We start from the raw sequence: 6557 nt of genomic DNA, 5'->3' as shown, positions 1-6557 counted from the left end.
AATAGCTAACTGAAAAAAAAACAGGTTGACACATATACAACACACTCCAAAAAAAGCACAAATGGAAAGATGTATTTGGTGCAAACAAAGAAGCGCAAATCACTAAAAGCTCTACAATAATCAAACACAAATGGGCTCCAGTCTCACCTCCATTTGAATAGGGATTTCCCTCTTCCACAAATAGTATGGCATCACTGAGAATGACCAGGGAGAAGAGAAAAAAGTTAATCAGTGGCACCTCCAGACTCTTCTACTGAATAAGCAGCTTCCTCCGGTGGAAGTGTGCTGAATATTTAGCAGTGCACCTCCTAGATATGATACCCCACGCCTTTCCATGAGCGCATAGCATCCGGGCACCTGGGACACAACCACTTTTGCCAGGCCCAGCTCATGTACTGTATCATTCTTCATTTAGCAGCCTTAGTCCCTCTAAGTAAGAAGTCCAACCATTTTCAAAGACTGTTTTCCCAAATAGCCATCAGCATGTTGCTACCTCATCAAACTCTCACAGGACCATAGGACACAGTTTGTGTTTTACCAAGACATGTGGACCTACAAAACCTAACATCAAAAATTGAGGAATAATATTCTAAAGGTATCCAGGAGCTTCATCAGTCTGTTCATTCACTGGATGAAAAATCCTCCAGTTGGACAAATAAAATGTATGTGTTTCAAGTGATGTGTCTCATCTCTCAGCAAAACTTGATTTACACTCACAACAGATGAAAGATTTTTCATTACACTTAGACATAGAGAAAAAGGGACATCATGACAACCTTAAACTGGGGTGGGGGGCTTCCTGAGTCTTTTCATACAATATAGTAGTCACCATCTTTAACAAGACAAAGACAATGAATTATGCAGAGTCCACCAAAAATAGTCTTAGATTCAGATAATCAAACCACAAACGGGATATAATCTGTAGGGTGCACTTCAACAAACAGAAATAAGTTATTCTACCGAGAGCCTGGGAGTTGGGCTACACACAACAAAAAGGAGCTGAAACTACCAAACTGATGTCTCCAGACTTATGCAACACTTTCACAGAGTCATGTGTCACTTGCTGGAGACTACGATGCCTACTAGCACCTTCTATCATTGTGGATGACCATTTCACCTTATATTATGGAAGCAAGTACAGACTTTCCAAGTCAAGACCCATTTGAATCTTCTAGAGACCTTTAATTTCTTGAGTGTGTTCCCTATATTGGCTTTGAACCGTACCATACTTCCAGCTTTCTTGAATCATCTGGATGGATTAACATACTCAAGCCCTCTTCCCAATGCAACAGTGCAGAAAGACCCCCGACAATGCTAGGAGATTCAACTCTGAAAATTACAATTTATCCCTCTTTCTTGGGTTCCTTTAAGAATCCAATATCTAAAATATGTTTGCGTCTATTAATGGTCAGGGTCTAAATATTTAAGAGAAAAAAGTCATCCCTCCATTGACCCCTTGGGAAGAAAAGGTCCTAGGTAGTTTTTATCTAAGAAACACTTCTCACATCCAAATTACTGGGACTCACAAACTTTTGCATTACAGATGGTTACCACAGCATTGCCCCTGATGCAAAAGATGTAGGGTTTCAATTCTTGTCTCAAACGTTATCACATGGGAGCATACTGAGAAGTACGCAGATGTAGTAGGTAAATATATTTTCATTTAGTGTAACCTTTCCAACATCACTGGCCTACTTTTACCTACCCAAATCTGGGCGAGTGACTTTCCTTGAAAGAGCACTGGCAGATTTTAAATTGTTATCAAGGGCATTCTGATACTTTGGGGAGATTTCAATATCATTTTAGAGCCCTTTCTCTGACACTTCTCATGAACACAGGAATATCTCTAAGGCAGCACACCATAGAATCTGTCGAATGCTCCACTCGTTTCTTTGGTTATTATTGCCTCTAGAACAGCACTTCCTCTCCTGGCAGTAAAGATTAAATTAATCGCTTCTGCAAAATGAAAAAATTATATCACCACTGGAACAAAAGCTATTATAATATTTTTCCAATAATGCTGCACCAGACACTTCTCCATTTTCCATTTGGGAAGCTCATAAGTGTTTCATTCATGGATCTTTGATCCAAATCAGCTCATTCCTTAAAAATAAGAGTACAGCTCATCTCTCAAAGTTACCAGCCAAAATTAATACCTTGGAAAGATCACACATACTGTATTCACAATAGATGCAGGAACAGGGGCAAAGTTGACACTGTTGAGGTAACAGGTTAGGTTTTCTATGTTTAGGTAAAGCTAAGATGACCCTAGCCAAATGTTGAATACATTTCTATGACTTTGGTACAAATGTAGTAGAGCTTTAGAGCAAGATCTCAGAAAAAATATGCACGTAGATTTATCCCATGTGTTTCCACTTCCAAAGACTAATGGGTTAATCTGCCACATCAAATTGCATAGGGATTTAGTACATACCATTTGTATCTTTCTGAACTAAAACCACAAACAGTTAATACAGGGCAGGTAGAATCCTTCTGAGCTTATGGACTGGGTCAGTTACCTCCGGAAACGGTAATGTCCTTAGAGTCTATGATTTCTCTATTAGAACTAGCTCTCTTAAATATTCTTAAAAACCTTCAGAAATACCTTACTGCACCCTTAAATGGAATCTATCACCCACTGGGACTCTTTTAAGCTATTACTATGGGCATATAGATAATAAAATGGATAAACCAGTCTTACCTGTATGCCTTATAGCTGTGGTGTAATTGTTGAGAAATTGAGTTTTAATCTTTTTTGTTAATGATTTCTTACAGGCTCCGGGGCATGTGGTGCCCGGAAGAAATCTCTGCCTCCTGTCTTCATTATCATATCACCCCCTCCCATGCACATCACACTGCACTGTGACATGCAGTTGTGGAGCCATAATCCCGTGCCTGCAACCTGCACTTGCACTTTTATCTGAACCTTAGCTACACTTTTATGGTCAGTGTCTTCATCCTTGTTCTGTGCAGGCACCAGTAAGTCACTGCTACTGTATCCCAACATCCTAGATGATGTAACGGGCTGGGTGGTGTAACCACTGTGCCAAAGCCCAAGGAAGACCTGGACGGGTGTGACTAGGAGCCTAACCCATTCTGATCATGGACATGCAGCAGCTAACGACACTGCGGTCCGTGGAGAAATAAGGGAAGTGATCCAAGTGCTATTCCAGGATTAACCTTGGGTAGATGGCAGCTGAGCCCTAGGAATGGGTATGTGGAATGGCTCCGGGAAATGTCCAACAGATACAGCCAGGAAGAGAAGATGACAGGAACCGCGGGTGCAGACAGGACAGTCTGATGGAAAGATGAGCATTGGCAGGTGCAGCTGGCTCAGCTGCCGTTGAGTTGAACACTGGTGGTACAGCTGGCTTGGCGGCAGTTGAGGTGAGCACTGGTGGGTGCAGCTGGCTCCGCTGCCATTGAGGAAAACACTGGCAAGTGCAGCAGACTTATCTACCATTGAAGGAAGCACTGGCAGGTGCAGCAGCCTCGGGTACCATTAAAGGAAGCACCGGAGGGTGCAGCAGACTCGGCTACTATTGAAAGAAGCATTGGCGGGTGCTGCAGGCTGAGATGCAAGTACAAGGACCTGAGAACTGACAAGCATGTTAGGAACAAACTCACAACATTGCACAGGCACCTCCATGTTGGGGGAGACGGTTTAAAGGGAATCTGTCACCTAATGTTTCACATATAAGATGCTGCCACCGCCATTAGGGGCTTATCTACAGCATTCTGTAATGCTGTAGATAAGCTGCCGATGTAACCTGAAAGATAAGAAAACAAGTTAGATTTTGCTCACCCAGGGGCAGTCCGGGTCCGATAGGCATGGCAGGTCTGGGTCCGGCACCTCTCATCTTCATGCGATGACGTTCTCTTCCTTGCTTCTGTGGCGGCTCCTGCGCAGGTGTAATTCTCTGCCCTTTTGAGGTCAGAGTAAAGTACTGCAGTGCGCAGGCACTGGGAACGGTCAGAGAGGCCTGGCGCCTGCGCATTGAAGTACTTTACGCTGCCCTCAACAGGGTAAATCAGTACACCTGCACAGGAGCCACGACAGAAGCAAGGAAGAGGACGTCATCACATGAAGTTGGGAGGTGCTGGACCCGGGCCTGCAATGCCCATCGGACCCGAACCAAGACCGCCCCTGGGTGCGTATAATCTAACTTTTTTTTCTTATCTTTCAGGTTACATTGGGGGCTTATCTACAGCATTACAGAATGCTGTAGATAAGCCCCTAATGGGGGTGGCAGCATTTTATATGTGAAAAATTAGGTGACAGATTCCCTTTAAATAGTAAGTGACCTCCAGCTATTGACTGGGGCCCCTTTAAGTAAGAAGAAATGTGCACACATGCGCCCTAAGCAGAGTGCCTGGAGACTTTCTAGGAGTGCACGCACCCTGGGCAGTAGCAGACCTGGGAGGAGCAGGATGGGAGCCTCAGCAGTGAGTACGCTGGTGTCTCTGCAGGGAGAGAGAGACTGCAGGCAGAGATCCAGGCACTACAGCATCCCCCCTTATGCCCCTTAAGCCTGTCAGAAATTTTTCCAGGAGGAGAGGGGCATGATTGTTCTTCTGGTGCTCCCAGGACTTCTCCTCAGGACCAAACCCCTTCCAATCCACAAGAAAGAATGTCTTCCCTCTTACCTTCTTGGTGGCCAAAATGTTCTCTACCTGAAAAACATCCTCAGTGCTGAAAGGAGTGCACCAGGAACCTTAAAGAAAGAACTGAGGACAACAGGTTTGAGAAGAGACACATGGAAGGAATTTGGGATTCTCAAGGAGGCTGGGAGTCTAACTTTGTAGGCTACTGGATTAATATGATTCAACACCTCGAAGGGACCAATGAAGTGAGGATCTAATTTATAGGATGGTATCTTGAGGCGGATATACTTGGATGATAGCCAGACTTTATCTCCAGGATAAAAAAGAGTTGAGTCCAGACATCTTTTATCCACATGTCTTTTCATCCATTTGGAGGATTTAGCAAAGGACACTTTGGTGTCTTCCCAGATCTCAGAAAAGTTCCTGATAAGGGAATCGGCAGCGGGAATATCGGAGGTGAGAGCCACAGGGAACGGCACTTTGGGCTGTTGACCATAGACCACAAAAAAACGGAGGTTTGGCCGAAGACTCGCTCATGTGGTAATTGTAAGAGAATTCGGCCCAAGGCAGAAGCTCAGCCCAGTCACTGTGGTGAGCATTGACAAAATGCCGGAGAAAATTAGTAGGATTTGATTGACTTATTCCACTTGGCCATTGGACTGAGGATGGTAAGAAGATGAGAAACCTAAAATAACATCCAGTACCTTACAGGTGGCCCTCCAGAAATGAGAGGTAAACTGGACACCTCTATTGGAGACAATGTGAAGCAGCAGACAATGGAGATGAAAAATCTGAAGAATGAATTATTTTGCAAGTACTGGCGCAGATAGAAGACCGGATAGCGAGATGAAATGAGCCATCTAGGAATAACGATCCACTACCATCCACATGACGGTACATCCAGCCGACACTGGCAGATCCGTGATTAAATCCATGGAGATATGCTGCCAGGGAGCAGACGGCACAGGCGAGGAAAGCAACCAACTGGTCGGAAGCTGTTTGGGAGTCTTATTTCAGGCACACGAGGGACAAGTGGAGACAAAATTCGCAACATCTTTGCTCAGTGTCGGCCACCAATAGTGTCAAGAGATAAGGATAGTTGTCTTCTTTTGTCCAGCATGGCCTGCCATATAGAAGAGTGTCCCCAGAGAAGAACTCGCTTCCTGTCAGGTTCAGCCACGTAAGTCTTAACAGCGGGTAGACAAGATAAGTCTAGAGGAGCAACAGGGATTATTTTGGAGGGCTTGATGATATGTTTAGGCTCCTCCTCCTGGTTCGAGGCCTGGAAGGACCTAGAGAGTGTGCCTGCCTTAACTTTTTTATCAGCCGGCTGAAGGTGGAGTGTGAAGTTGAAGGGAGCGAAGAACAAAGACCACCTGGCTTGACCGGGGTTAAGCTGCTGAGCAGACAGCAGAAGAACCAGACTCTTGTGGTCAGTGTAAATTACCACAGGATGCAACGCTCCTTCCAGCAAGTACCGCCACTCCTCCAGAGCCAGCTTAATCGCTAGCAGTTCTCTATTGCCAATAGAGTAATTACGTTCTGGTGCCGAGAAGAGTTTAGAGAAAAATCTGCAGAACACCATGCGACCGGATGAAGACTTCTGAGTGAGAACAGCCCTGGCCCCTGTGGAAGATGCATCCACCTCCATGAAGAATTGCTTGCTATGGTTTGGGCAATGCAGCACTGGAGCCAAGGAGAATGCCTGCTTGAGGGATACAAAGGCATTTTCTGCTTCAGGAGTCCATTCCTTATGATTGGTTTCTTTGCGGGTCAGGGCAGAAATAGGAGTAGTCCGTGAAGAAAAATGAGGAATAAATTGACGATAATAATTTGCAAACCCGAGAAACCGCTGGATAGCCTTAAGACCGTCTGGACAGGGCCAGTTCATGATGACGGATACCTTCTAAGGATCAATCTTCAGACCGGTCTCAGAAACAATGTATCCCAGA

Source organism: Ranitomeya variabilis, chromosome 3, assembly GCF_051348905.1.
Source record: "Ranitomeya variabilis isolate aRanVar5 chromosome 3, aRanVar5.hap1, whole genome shotgun sequence".
NCBI lineage: Eukaryota > Metazoa > Chordata > Amphibia > Anura > Dendrobatidae > Ranitomeya > Ranitomeya variabilis.
Note: the sequence above shows the minus strand (reverse complement) of the source record.